Source organism: Vanessa cardui, chromosome 26, assembly GCF_905220365.1.
Source record: "Vanessa cardui chromosome 26, ilVanCard2.1, whole genome shotgun sequence".
In the NCBI taxonomy this organism is placed as follows: Eukaryota; Metazoa; Arthropoda; class Insecta; order Lepidoptera; family Nymphalidae; genus Vanessa; species Vanessa cardui.
Genome location: NC_061148.1, coordinates 5,128,128 through 5,142,316, shown reverse-complemented (window position 1 = coordinate 5,142,316; position 14,189 = coordinate 5,128,128). Strand labels below are relative to the sequence as shown.

At 34.2% G+C, this 14,189-nt stretch overlaps 1 long non-coding RNA gene across 1 annotated transcript; it reads right to left on the bottom strand.

The window, feature by feature from the left end:
- Window positions 1–8,287: 8,287 nt before the first annotated feature.
- On the bottom strand, window positions 8,288–13,788 carry LOC124540832. Its single transcript, XR_006967170.1, has 3 exons — window positions 13,715–13,788; window positions 11,021–11,077; window positions 8,288–8,437 (listed from the first exon to the last, which is right to left on the bottom strand). It is a non-coding gene; the product is annotated as an uncharacterized LOC124540832 (long non-coding RNA).
- Between the last annotated feature and the right edge of the window lie 401 nt (window positions 13,789–14,189).

The window sequence follows — 14,189 nt, the reverse complement described above, 5'->3', positions numbered from 1 at the left end:
CACCGCCCATGGACATCTGCAACACCGGGGCGGGGCTTGCAAGTGCGCTACCGGCCTCTATGATAGGAGTATACTCTTTTCTTGATTGTTGCTAAAACTCCAAACATCCCCTACATAATAGGAAACCTTGACCGCCATGGACTTCACTTGCAAAGGTAAAATAAGGTCAAACATAAATTTTATAGAAAACGAAATACTATAACCATAACTCCATTGGTAAACGCGGCGCACCCCAGTAAAACTCCTAGTCTACACGATTTTGGTATTTTCCAATCGACAACTATGGTCATAATATTTCAATTAACTAACAAAGAGTTTTATGTAAACTAGTAGTCATCCGCGGCTTCGCTTGAGTTTAAGGGTTATCATGTGTTAGGCAAAAAAGTAACCTATGTCCTTGTTTGGAGTTCAAATTTGCTTCATACCACAACAAAACAACAGCCTGTAAATTTCCACTGCTGGGCTAAAGGCCTCCTCTCGCTTTGAGGAGAAGGTTTGGAACGTATTCCACCACGCTGTTCCAATACGGGTTGGTGGAATTTCTGTGAAATTTGTCACATGCAGGGTTCCTCACGATGTTTTCCTTCACCGCTAAGCACAAGATGAATTTTAAAGACAAATTAAGCACATGAAACAGCGGTGCTTGCCTGGGTTTGAACCCGCAATCATCGGTTAAGATGCACGCGATCTAACCACTGGGCCATCCCGACCAAATTTAATCAAATACGGTTCAGCAGTTTGCTAGTGAAAGAGCGTCAGACGAACAGACAGAGTTACTTTCAAATTTATAATATAATATTATTATAGATTTTCTACACGAACCGTTTCGTCTATTCTAAAACCAGGTAGTGTTCGGGAGTTATCGCGAAATACAGACACGGCAAGGGGTTCGGCTCCAATTAATATTAATTAAATATTTAATCTGACTAATTCGGCCACGTCTATCAAGTTTCTAGGTCTACGTTATCTAGACCATACCCTATATTTTGACGCCCTCAGACAGAATGTTTCCGACGTAATATATGTTATATAACTAGCTTGCGAATTTTCACCCGTTTCAAGTGTTACTCTTCACTCCACACTCGTGGGCCGTAGCGTAATGTAATATCGTATTATGTTATGATAAATTATATAAAACCCCCTTAAGAAAAACGTTATTTAACGTAAAATAGTTTTTTTTGAATTTCTGATGAGTCTTGAGATTTGCAAGTGCGAACAACAAACTTTTAACCCGTTTACAAATATAGATAATATAATAATAGTAGTTTGTAAATAATGTGACGAATATAACGTTTTCCGATGACGTCTACTAATATTATAAATGCGAAAGTTTGTGAGGATGGATGTATGTATGTTTGTTGTTGTTACCCTGTCACGAAAAAACTACTGAACGGATTTGGATGAAACTTTTACAGTTATACATCAGAATAACACATAGGCTACAATTTATAATTCTATGTAAAATGGTCATAATATGCCGATACATGTCAAGTAGCCGTGCGAAGACGGGGCGCGTCGCTAGTACAATCATATGTACACGAAGATCCATTAAAACACCCATTGAATACAATAGACGTACACTTTATTTTGTTACTGTAGACGATCGTGCATCATCCATAGACATTAGCGCTGTCATAAATATTGACTATTCCTTACAACGCCAAAGCGCCACCAAACTTGGGAACTGAGATGTTATGTACCTGTATCGCTACTCGCCGGCTGAATAAAATAAAAAAAATCAAATCATACTTTATTCGAATAAGCTTTTACAAGCACTTTTGAATCTACCGGAAAGTAGATTCTACCGAGAAAAACCGGCAAGATACTCAGTAGTTACTCTTTGTCAACATTAAAAATACAGTCACATTAGTTTTCCACGCTTTTTATCGTTTTTACAATCTTGTATTTAATGGTATGCCTTCTTTAATAATGTATCTTTTACAAATGATTTAAATTTATGAAACAACGGAGTTAAAAATATCTGATAAGTGGCTAATACCTACGGGCTTACAAAGCCTTAACCAAATGACATGATAAATAAGTCTTGATGATTGGATAATCAATCAGTAACAAAAAATTGGAAAATAAATAGAAAATAATTTCCACACATGTTCTAAGCGACGGACAATTCGTTGAAATAAAAATAACAAAAGTATTCGCCCTGAGTTAAAACCAGCCGTATTGTTTAACACATTTCAAAACCCTGGAAACAAATCCGAGTTGTCAACGGGTGATTTTTTATTCGACACTTCATACCGCTCACAGGATTTATACGGTAAATATCACCAATCATAAGCGACTTTCGTTTTCCGTTGAGCATATTGAGGCATTTGATTGGTCGAAATTTACACGACGTAAAAGTCATTCGAGAGAATCTCAATAACTAATGTATCTTAATTTTTATCATTATTAAAACTTAATGAATAATTTATTAACTTGTTAAGGAAGCTTCTAAATTAGTTAATATCAGATTTAATATTAGCTCAGTGATGAAGGCGTACATCTTAACCGATGATTGCGGGTTCAAACCCAGCCAAGCACCACTGAATTTTCATGTGCTTAATTAGTATTTATAATTCATCTCGAGTTTATCGATGAAGGAAAATATCGTGACGATACCAGGGTACCCGTTTAATATCAACGAAATTCTGAACATGTGAATCCACCAAACTGTTTTGGAGGATCATGGTGGAATATTCTCCTAACCTCCTTCTCAAAGGGAGTAGAGTTTAGCCCAGCAGTGGGAAATTTACAGGCTGTTAGTATTATAACTATAACGAAATCCGCGCTTTATAATCAATATCTTCAGTCGTACCATAAATCTTTGTTAAGATTTTTAATATTGATAAAAAAGTATATTAAGTTTTGTTCATTCACAGTGATTCCAAATGTAGGATGTTATTATCTTTCATAATAACAGCACCAAAGTGTCGAAAGCGACATTAAATCATGAGGTGTTACAAATAAAACATGTCATTTCTTCAATAAATCATTTCTTATTAGATTTTCTATCGCCGCTGACCCTTGTCAGGAGAGCACAGTCAATATGTGACTTTTATCTTTTGTTCTAGATTATGTGGCAAATTGCTCTCTATTTGTATCGGGCATTCGTGATATTAAGAATTATTTCGCCATGTTTTACTGACGAAACAGTTCTTTTACTGTTGAAATATAAAAAAAAGTTTTTATATAATCTGTAATGTTCTTTTTTTTTTAATTGAAATAATATATTTTACAGGTTATTATTATCACGTTTTTTTTTTCATTTATATTGTCTTGAATTTAACAAAAAATATTTTATTGTAGCCTAAGTTTCTCCTTGTTATAATTATCTGAAAGTGAAAGTCCCGTCAAAATCGATCCAGCCGTTCCAGAGCTTAGCAACAAACAGACAGACAGACAGACTGAAGAATTGTTATTTTGGTATATGTGTGTAAACATAAATATGCATTGAGTAAAAAAGGGCTATTTTTATGAGTAATCTCCATCTTAGGGATTGAAGAAAACATTGCGAGGATAACTATAATTCCTGTATATGTCATATGAAAATCTGCTACAAAATCCAAACAATGAATAACAAATTCCCAAGGAAAATAAAGAGTGAACTCACTGTAATAAACAATATGATCAAAATAAACACAATAAATAACGTCAATTGTTATCATTTAACTGTTGAATTAAAGCGTGAAACGGAAAGGTATGCAAATAAAAAAAAAGCTCTATTAAAACTTCCCATCACACAAACATTGTTTGGATGTATTTGGATGCACAAATTTATGTACATTCATTACCTCGCATGGCAAGCGTAAAATTGGCAGTTGAAAATGTCGTGAACTCTGAAAAGTTGCTTTTTATTGTTTGGTACTAAAATTAAAACTGGGTACAATGTAAAAATAACGCGAGGTTTATGTGACATGCAATAGCCAGATCTTTTATAGGAAATAACGTCGAATGTCGACTCTGATAGCGCTGTGAAGTTTTTTATTGTATTTACAATATTATAATACAATTTAAGCAGAGTCAAGATACTAATATTATAAATTCGAATGTAATTTTGTCTGTTGTTCTTTCACTGCCAAACAAATGAAGCGAACAAATTATTTGTGGCAGGGCTTTGTGCAAGCCCGTCTGGGTGAGTACCACCCACTCATCAGTTATTCTACCGCCAAATAACAGTACTCAGTATTGTTGTGTTCCCGTTTGAAGGGTGAGTGAGCCATAAAAAAATAACCTATCGAATACTAATGCAGTATGTTACGCTCTACAATCTCACGAGATAGATTATAATCTAATTATAAACATAACAAGTTGTCGCCCTTGGCTTCGCTCGCATTTTACTAGATTGGTTATGTGTTAGGCAAAAAAAGTAGCCCAAGTCCTTCCTTTGACTTCAAGTTTGCTTCATACCAAATTTCATCAAACTCGCTTTTTTTAATGGTATAAGTTGACGGGTGAGCATATGGGCCACCTGATGGTAAGTGGTGACCATCACCCATAGACAATGACGATGTAAGAAATATTAACTATTCCTTACATCGTCAATGCACCACCAACCTTGGGAACTAAGATGCTATGTCTCTTGTACCTGTAGTTACACTGGCTTACTCACCCTTCAAACCGGAACACAACAATACTGCGTACTGTTGTTCAGCGATAGAATATCTGATTAGCGGGTGGTACCTACCCAGACGAGCTTACACAAAGCCCTACCACCAAGTAAAATATGATCTATCGAAGTTAATTTCAATTAAATTATACAAATTCTAACCTTAGGTAACTGAAATTTTAAGAAGTATTATACATATACATAACATACTATATAAATTGTGTGGTACATTTATATGTATGTATCAACAGGCAGAGACAAAACTTATCGCTAACAATTTTTTTTTGACACAATTTATGTGCATGAAAATTCAGCAGTTTCCAGTCATGCCTAGCTGTCTGGGTAAATTGATCTAAAAATAATCACTTGTAACCTCTTAGCCATCTCGGCTTTTAAAACATATATATGAACGTAAATTCCTGCAGACTACACTTATTCAAATAGATTTAAAAAAAAAGAACACACTACATGAAATCAACGTATGTCTTTTAAAGGGTTACCTTTAGTACATATACACAAGATTAAAAGTGATTTAAAAATATATTCTTCTTTATTTTGTTATAACATATTGTATTTTCTTTCTTTGATTGGAACTCACATAAACTGCTTTTTTTTATGATATACATAGGTGGCAAACGAGCAGGAGGCTCACCTGATGGAAACCACCGCCCATGGACATCTGCAACACCAGGGGGCTTGCAGGTGCGTTGCCGGCCTTTAAGAAAGGAGTACGCTCTTTTCTTCAAGGTTCCCATGTCGTATCGGTTCGGAAAAACCGCCGGCGAAAGCTGGTTCCACAATGTGGTTGTGCGAAGCAGAAAATGCCTAAGAAATCGCGCTGTTGTGGATTTTGCTTATATTATTATATTGAGAAAGATTAGTTTCACAATTTTTATGAACTTTATTGCTTTTAAAAATATAAAAATGGAATACCAAAGGCTTTATATTATAGAGAATATGCAGCCCTATCGCTTATAGCAATCTTTTCAAGAACACCTTTGTGAAGGAAACTTATTCAACTATATTTAAACTAGGGAGTGAGAATTTAGATAAGATTTTTATATTTGAATAAATAACGAAGCATTTCATTGTACCAAGTGTAGTTTAAATTTAGCATATTAAAATAAAAGAGTCCAACATTGTATTGAGATAGAAACTGCAAATAATGGAAGGCTTAGAGCAGTTTGTGTAGGTACTACCCTCATCTGGTATTCTATCACTACACAACAGTGCTCAGTATTATTGTGTTGTGGTTTGGACGCGTGAGCCAATGTAACTATAGGCACAAGGGACATCTTAGTGTCCAAGGTTGGTGCATTGGCTATGGGTGATGGTTACTACTTACTCAGTCGGTCCAAATGCTCGACCACCAAAGCGTATCTTAAAAAAACTTATTCTATAACATCATAACCATCCCCTAAGGCGCCATGGTAGGTGAATACTCAAAAGTTAATATAATGCCAAATATCAATGTTGATCATAGCTGTTTTCTTTTTAAAACTGAGAATATTCTACTTATATAGATTCATGCATTTTCAACAAAAGCAGTTAAACATTTGTTGGTACTGCGTTTTTCCTTCATAAGTTCAGGTTGCCTCCCCATCAAACTATTGTTACAAGAGTAACTTTCGCCTTCAATACGGTGTTATGACATTTGATTCTATATCATAATTTATATTACATTATTATTGCAATTAATTGATCAATAATTAAAACTGTAATTAATATTATTTTATATGCCAAAGCATTTAATACTGGCATGTAACTATATATATAACACTATTTTTTATTTTAAATATGATTGAGCTGTCATTAGAAAACAATTGGAATATAGCGTGGCATTCTAACAAAAGATAGAGAGATTGGAGCATCATTTGTGAAACGATAATATTATTTTGGCCATCCCGAACTACTGAAATTACACTATGATAGCAAGACAATATGAGAGTAAAATGTAAAATGCACTCTTTTTTTGAGACTAAAATGTAAAATGCACAAACAAGTTTCCAATTGGGTAAATCCTGTGATAGACCAAACTAACATGGTCATAATTTCATTACGATTTATTTACATACTTTCTACCAACAGAAAACAGACTAAATTATTCCGCTAGTAACCGCGACCACTAAAAGGCTTCTGTTTATGATGGTCGTGAAACGGATGCTAAAACCACTACGTGTTCCAATTTCTTTTATTCGTCGAAATACAAACGACGTTTAACATTATGAACCAATTTTGTTGATTAAAACTTATAGTAAGACACAAATTAGATATAGCATCGGAAAATGCAATGGAATGAAAATAAAACCGATTACTGCCGATTTACACAACCAATAGAAATAGCTTCCTATCGCGCCATTCGACGCTATTCGTCGCTATAGATTCACGCGTCAGAGAAAGCAAGTGCATGTAAATCGACGCATCAAATTGACGAATATATTAGGTCATATGATATTACAAGTTATTACGTTTGTGCAAAGATCATATTCGCGCGAGAAATAAATATAGATAATTTGGGATAGCGTACTTAATTCGGATGAGTTCGGTTTTACGAAATAAGCCGATGCGACATCTAAGTTGTGTCGTACTATACATATTGTTACGAGAGTAACCTTAGCCTTCAATACGGTTTTATGACATTTGATTATATATCATAATTTATATCACATTATTATTGCATATTATTAATATAGCAGGAGCTATTGAATTTACTTTATTATATACAATTATTATTGTAATTAATTGATCAATAATTTGTAAAACTTTAATTAATATTATTTTATATTTCATAGCATTTCGTACTGGTATATAACACTATTTCTTATTTTAAATATGATTGAGCTGTCATTATAAAACAATTGGACGATAGCGGGGCCTTCTAGCAATAGATAGAGACATTGAAGCATCATTGTAAAACGATAATATTATTTTGGCCATCCCGAACTACTGAAATTACATATTTTACAAAATCCCATTCTTAGTTTGAACTATTTATGTAAAAAATAAAATGGCAATTTTATTAGTATTACTGCTGGAGTAGTTGGACTTTGGACCCAATTGTGAAGCTAATTACTTCCAAGCAGGATATATTAATATTAATTCAAATAGTTGTATTAACTAACATGACTTTGTATTTTTTAACTGTTGAAAAAGAGTAGCTACTGAGTTTCGTGTCGGTTCTTCTCGGTATAATCTACTTTCCGAATGGGTAATAGCTTCTCTTAATTGTAAAATGACAATTCAAAAGTGCTTGTAAAGTTTAAGTGGTGGCTAGCTTATGTAGGTTAACCTTCGTACCAATAAAATAGGTAGTCGAAGTCTACGTGTTTCCACTCTCGTTAAGTTCGTAAAACCATTGGTACTGAAACTGAACTTATTCCAGTTGTATTGAATTTGATCATGGGGCGATCGAGTATATGTGTGCTACGCAATTCGAAAGATACCTTAAGCCAGATGGCCAGCGGCGTCATCAACGGTATGACGTCACCCATTGACATTAAAACTAAAATATGGTGTTTGAAATTACATCGGCTTACGGCACAGGACATGATCAGTGGTATAATTAATATAATAAAATGTCTTGCAACGCCCTAACACCAAGAAATAACAATAAAACAAACTAAAAATATAAACATATTTATAAACTTTTAACAATTGAATATTACAAATGTATATATAAATACACAATATAATGTTCAAAGCAATTTCCACCAAGGGTCCCAAAGTTTAAACTTCCACCCCTATAATCACAGAGATGCGAAGTTACAAAGTGAAGTATACTCCAGTAGATCTTGTCTAATCTCCAGGTGAGAAACTTTCACGACTGTGTTTCTGAAACAACGAAATATTAGTGAAATACTGTCATATATATGTAATTATACATTAATACCACTTTAGAACAAAAACATTTTTGATATGGTTAAACGTGTTACCACCGAAACTCTGAAGCATATTGTGAAGATATCACCTTTTATTCTCGTAAATGCAGAAGCAATGTAATATCTTCAAAATACCCTCATAGGCTGGCCTTAGAAAATTGTTAGCACACTGATTTATGACAGGAGTTTTTCACCCAATACACGCAGATTAATTCATAAAGTTTTCCTTCATCGCGGAGCCAGTTGACCTCAGCTTAGTCGATGGATTACATAGACGGCTGTAGCGTAACTTAATTTTGCATTTTGCATCAAAATTTAGGTAATATGATCATTTTTATGATGATATTTATAGTAATGACTTTATAAAAAGTGACTCTTCTAAAAAATATTTATATAATTTGTTTCTAGTTCCGTCACTTATGTGCGACAATATACCTTCTGCATGCTATTGAAATATAAACTATGAATTCAATATGACAAAATCTTAGTATATTCTAAAGGGTGGACTTCAGCTACCCCTTGGTACGGGGTACCTATGATTTTCAGTAGGTATTCTTGTCCACTTAACGCCATCGATTCCCACATATTAACCCCTTACATCATACAGGGAAAACGCATGATTAGTTTTTTTTCTTTTTCTTTCCAGCCAGATCAGCCAAAACCATCATAACAGTTTTTTGTTGTTTTACATATCAACTAATGTCAAAACGTATTTTCATTAAGAGTAATATACAGAATAATTCACTACTACATGTAAAAACAACATTGACGTACTACACAATTTGCTAGAAAAAATATTTGTAAGAAAAAAAATGTAACCAGTTTTATATTTGAGCTGGAACAATAAAATAAACACGTGTAGCCTAGAAAATGTTGTATTGTCAAACTTATCTGGGCAAATAAAACAAGAAACAATAAGGGCTTTCACTACTGACCCGGTTACGTAGAACTGATACTCGTACCTCAATGGCTAATTATGACAATGCAGAAGACAAAGGCTACGTTAATACAGTAACGATCAATTATTGTGTAACGATATAATCTAATAACGGAACAAAAGGTGTTAATTATGACGGGGTCGAAAGCGAAACGGATCATGGTTCAGCTAGCGATTATAAGTTCGGTAAATTTTGTTTTTATAATATTGCCAGTTTTATTGAGCCCGGATAGCCCAGTGGTTAGAAGGCGTGCATCGTAACCGATGATTTCGAGTTCAAATCCAGGCAAGCACCATTGGATAATCATGTGATTAATTTTTGTTTATAATTCATCTCGTGCTCGGTGGTGTTTCCTTCACGATCGTGAGGAAATTCTGCTACAACCAACTCACATTAGAACAGCGTGGTGGAATATGTTCCAAATCTCCTGCTCAAAGGGAGAGGAGGCCTTAGGCCAGCAATGGGAAATTTACAGGCTGTTGTTGCTATTGTAATATTGCCGAAACTACCAAGAACTTAGAACCTCAGAAGCTTCAACTACTTTATGTACCAAAACACATCAGAATATCATTTCAAATTTCCAAACTCGGGTCTGTTCTAAGAATTTTTTGACTTGAAGATCCAAAAACGATTTATCTGATTTGTGGATTTGTATCTAGCCTCTTAAAAAATCAGGCAGTTATTGAGAAGCTATACAATATTATACCAAAATAGCTGGTAGCATTATTGTATAAGATTAATTCTTTATTACGAGATACATTCCATTAGGAATGGCTAATGATCATTCTTCATTACATCCCAAACTCTAAATGACAAGGCCATTAGAATTTCTTGTTCGCAGAAAAACAATGACGTAACATGTCATAAAAAGAAAGTTAAGTAACAACTTGTAATGTTCCACTGGGAAATGCCTCTGCGTTTGAAAAAAGATTTACTTCTTATTCCATCCACGCTGTTCTGATAATTATGGTTGATGTTTTTTACATACGATTGAGCGAGCTAAAACTATAATTGCTCAACCTCATTTGAATATATAGAAAATACAAATTATAAATAAATCAATAAATATGAGACAATATCACATACATTACTCTGATCAATGTAAGTAGCTAAAGCACTTGTGTTATGGAAAATCAGAAGTAACGACGGTATCACAAACACCCAGACCCAAGACAACATACATAGAAAACTAGTGATAAAATCTACATCGACTCAGCCGGGAATCGAACCCAGGACCTCGGAGTGGCGTACCGATGAAAACCATACCACCACTCGATCACGGAGGTCGTCAAAATGAATAAATGCAGATCGGCCAAAATAAAACTACGTATAGTCTAATTGACTAATGACTCATTTTTCTCATGTATTCTTTTTTTGATCTTTCATATTCTTATTTTTTAAGTTAAAGGTATTGAAGTAGGAGTGTTTTGTGTTTCTTTTTTTGTTATTTGAAATTTAAAATCTAAACGCCATACATGAACTCATTTCCTGCAATTTCTGAATATTTTGTGAATATGCCGATGGTGTTTCGAAAATCTATAAATAAAGAAATAAATTATTAAAATTGAAAAAAAAAAACAATATTAAATTTAACTCACCACATATTTTCTTATCACCAGGGAAACTTCCTCTGTCGGATCACTTTGACCTTGTTCCTGGAACAAAAGCAGAATTACATTTCTATAACACTAGCACTAGTCTGCGGCTTCACCTGCTTCTACTAAACTTTCGGAAAAATAGACAACACCTCAAAGACCAACTCAAAGGGCAAACTGAACAACGTCGAAAAAATGTCCATACCTAATTTCATTTAGAATCGGTTCAGAGGTTTAAGCGTGAAGAGATAACAGTCAATAGTTATTTTTGCAATTATAATATTAGTTTAGATAAATATCGTTAAAAGAAATGCAAAATATGAAAGTTCTTATGGTTTTGGGGTATAAAATTTTCTAATTGAACTTTAAGCCTAATTTTGGCTAAAGCATTTTGGATTAAACCAGTTCAGAAGTTAGATTTTATCTAAGAAACAATCCCTTAGGTTTCATTTTATTAAGATGAATTTAAGATAAGGTATAATATTATATAAAAGACAAGATGATGCCTTTTATCAGATTAGCTCTAAATTAATTGCTTATAAATAATCCGATGTTGGTTAAACTATGAGGTATTTTCTTTTATCTTAAGGAAAATTACTTGATTAACCGGCTTCCCTTCATTGCGGATGAATGGGCACATATTTAACCGTGCCGACTTTCACTACGTCTTTGAAGATATTTATATTAACCAATGACATACAAATATTAAATTACAATTGTCGAAGTGAAGATATCACACTGGGCTCCTTTCTCATGAGAATTTGGAGCATATTCCATATGTTGATGTGTCTGATTCTGTATTAAATCGGTTTTCATCACCATTGAACACATCAGAGATAAAAATACATAAACTGCTCATGAAAAATCAGTGCGGATTGCCCAAGTTCGAGCTCATCTTTGACATAACCGCTGGGCCATTTCTAATTATCTAATTTTGATGATACAGAAGGGTAATGCTGGTTTTTTAGTGAGTATTCCGGCGTACTCAGTGACACTGGCGCCCACATAAAGCGGATATCTATTTTCGAAGAGAAAAATACTGGAACTTGCATACAATAATTTACTTGGCAGTAGGACTTTGTGCAAGCCTGTCTTGCCAGTTACCACTTCTTTATCAGATGTTCTATCGCCAAATAGCAGTATTATTGTATTCCGGTTTGATGGGTGTGTGACCCAGTGTAACAACCCCAAGATTGGTGATGACTTACAATAATGGTTACTATTTTTTTCAGCAATTATCTAACGGCGGTGAACACTTACCATCAGATGTATTGACTTTTCTTCCTACTACTTAATTAAAAAAAAATGTCATAGGTACTTTGATTTATAACGATTAAAAATCAAGCCTTTTTTATAACATAAATTTATCTAATTTATTTTTATTTGCAGTGATTAGCTTTCTACCGTATAATGTAGTATAATTATATTATAGTCTTAAAGTATAAATATGAAACAACTGCGCCTTGGGGTATTGTTTGCGCAATTTATTTTATGTTTGCAACTGTATTACAGGTGGCCATATTAGTTAATGTTATAGACATTGTTCTAGCTTAACATTACGGTGTAAAAATATACTATAAAAATACTTAAATAGGTTTTTATGTTACGCTTTCGTATCTAAACTACAACAACAATAGCCTGTAAATTCCTACAGCTGGGCTAAAGGCCTCCTCTCCCTTTGAGGAGAAGGTTTGCAACATATTCCACCACGCTGTTCCAATGCGGGTTGTGGTAGAATTTCTTTGAAATTAGACACTAAGGTTTTCCCCCACCGCCTAGCACGAGAAGAATTATAAATACAAATTAAGCATATGAATATTCAGTCGTGCTTGACTGGGTTTGAACCCGTAATCATCGGTTAAGATGCATGCGTTCTAACCACTGGGTCATCACGGCTTATTTTAGGTTTATAATAATGCGGGTTGGTGGAATACACATGTGGCAGAATTTCTATGAAATTTGTCACATGCAGGTTTCCTCACGATGTTTTCCTTCACCGCTGAGCACGATGTGAATTATAAAGAGAAATTAAGCACATGAATCAGCGGTGCTTGCCTGGGTTTGAACCGGCAATCATCGGTTAAGATGCACGCGTTCTAAACTAATCAAAGCAAAATTTGATTGTGCATACACGTTACAGATATGTTTAAAATAACATAAGATGTTTTACTCCAGCCCATACAGTAAATTAAACATATATTAGACGAGCCGGCTTCACTCGGATATAATAACTGATCCTAAATGAATATAAATACAAACGTACCCCTGCGCGGAATTATTATTTGGAACACACTTTCCGAACGCACCCGTAAACGTCAAACATGGCCGCCCGTTGAACTGTTATGTCATTGAATTTCACAGATTAAATATTAAAAAACGTACAATCAATCGCATTCGTGTCTTCTCCGTCCTACGTGACAATGTCGAAATAATCAGTGCCCTGCCTGCACAACTAAAAGCCAGTAGACTAAGAATTGAATTGAAATAAATATTTTCATTCATATTGTTGTCGACTTAAGGTCATTATTGTTAAACGAAATTCTCGAAATTATTAATAATATAATACATGGGTATAGAGAGCTTGGGGGGGGGGGCGTCATGACGGCATGAAAGGGCGGCATGCCGTTTGTCATCACGCCATACGAAGAATGAAGATATTCCTCATAAATTATATTTTTTAATTAAAATATTACAAACCTATTGACAAACGGTATATCTCTTGCCGGCGGTAAAAAGCGTTTGCTACCGCCGAATGAAAATTTCTTTTTTCTGTAATAAAAAGAAAACTCGTTTAAATAAATGTTTTAGTACCGTAAACTAAAGCACGTTTTAATACATCACACATACTGTAGGAAATGACGTAATTGTAAACGACTTCCTGACCGGAAACCAAGTCTATTTTTATTCTGTGACACATAATACTTGGTGTTAGGGTTTTGTGTGTGTGAGCCTGTGTAACTACATGCACAAAGGATATCATCTTAATTCTAAAGGTGGCGTATTAACGATGTAAGAAATGGCTAATATTTCTTACAGCGATATTCTATTATACATTTCTGTGGACATTAGTGATCACTTACTTACTTATCCATCCACTTGCTTGTTCGCCTATGTACTTATAGGTACCATTAATAAAATCCACTAATATGATAATACCACACGACTGGATTCC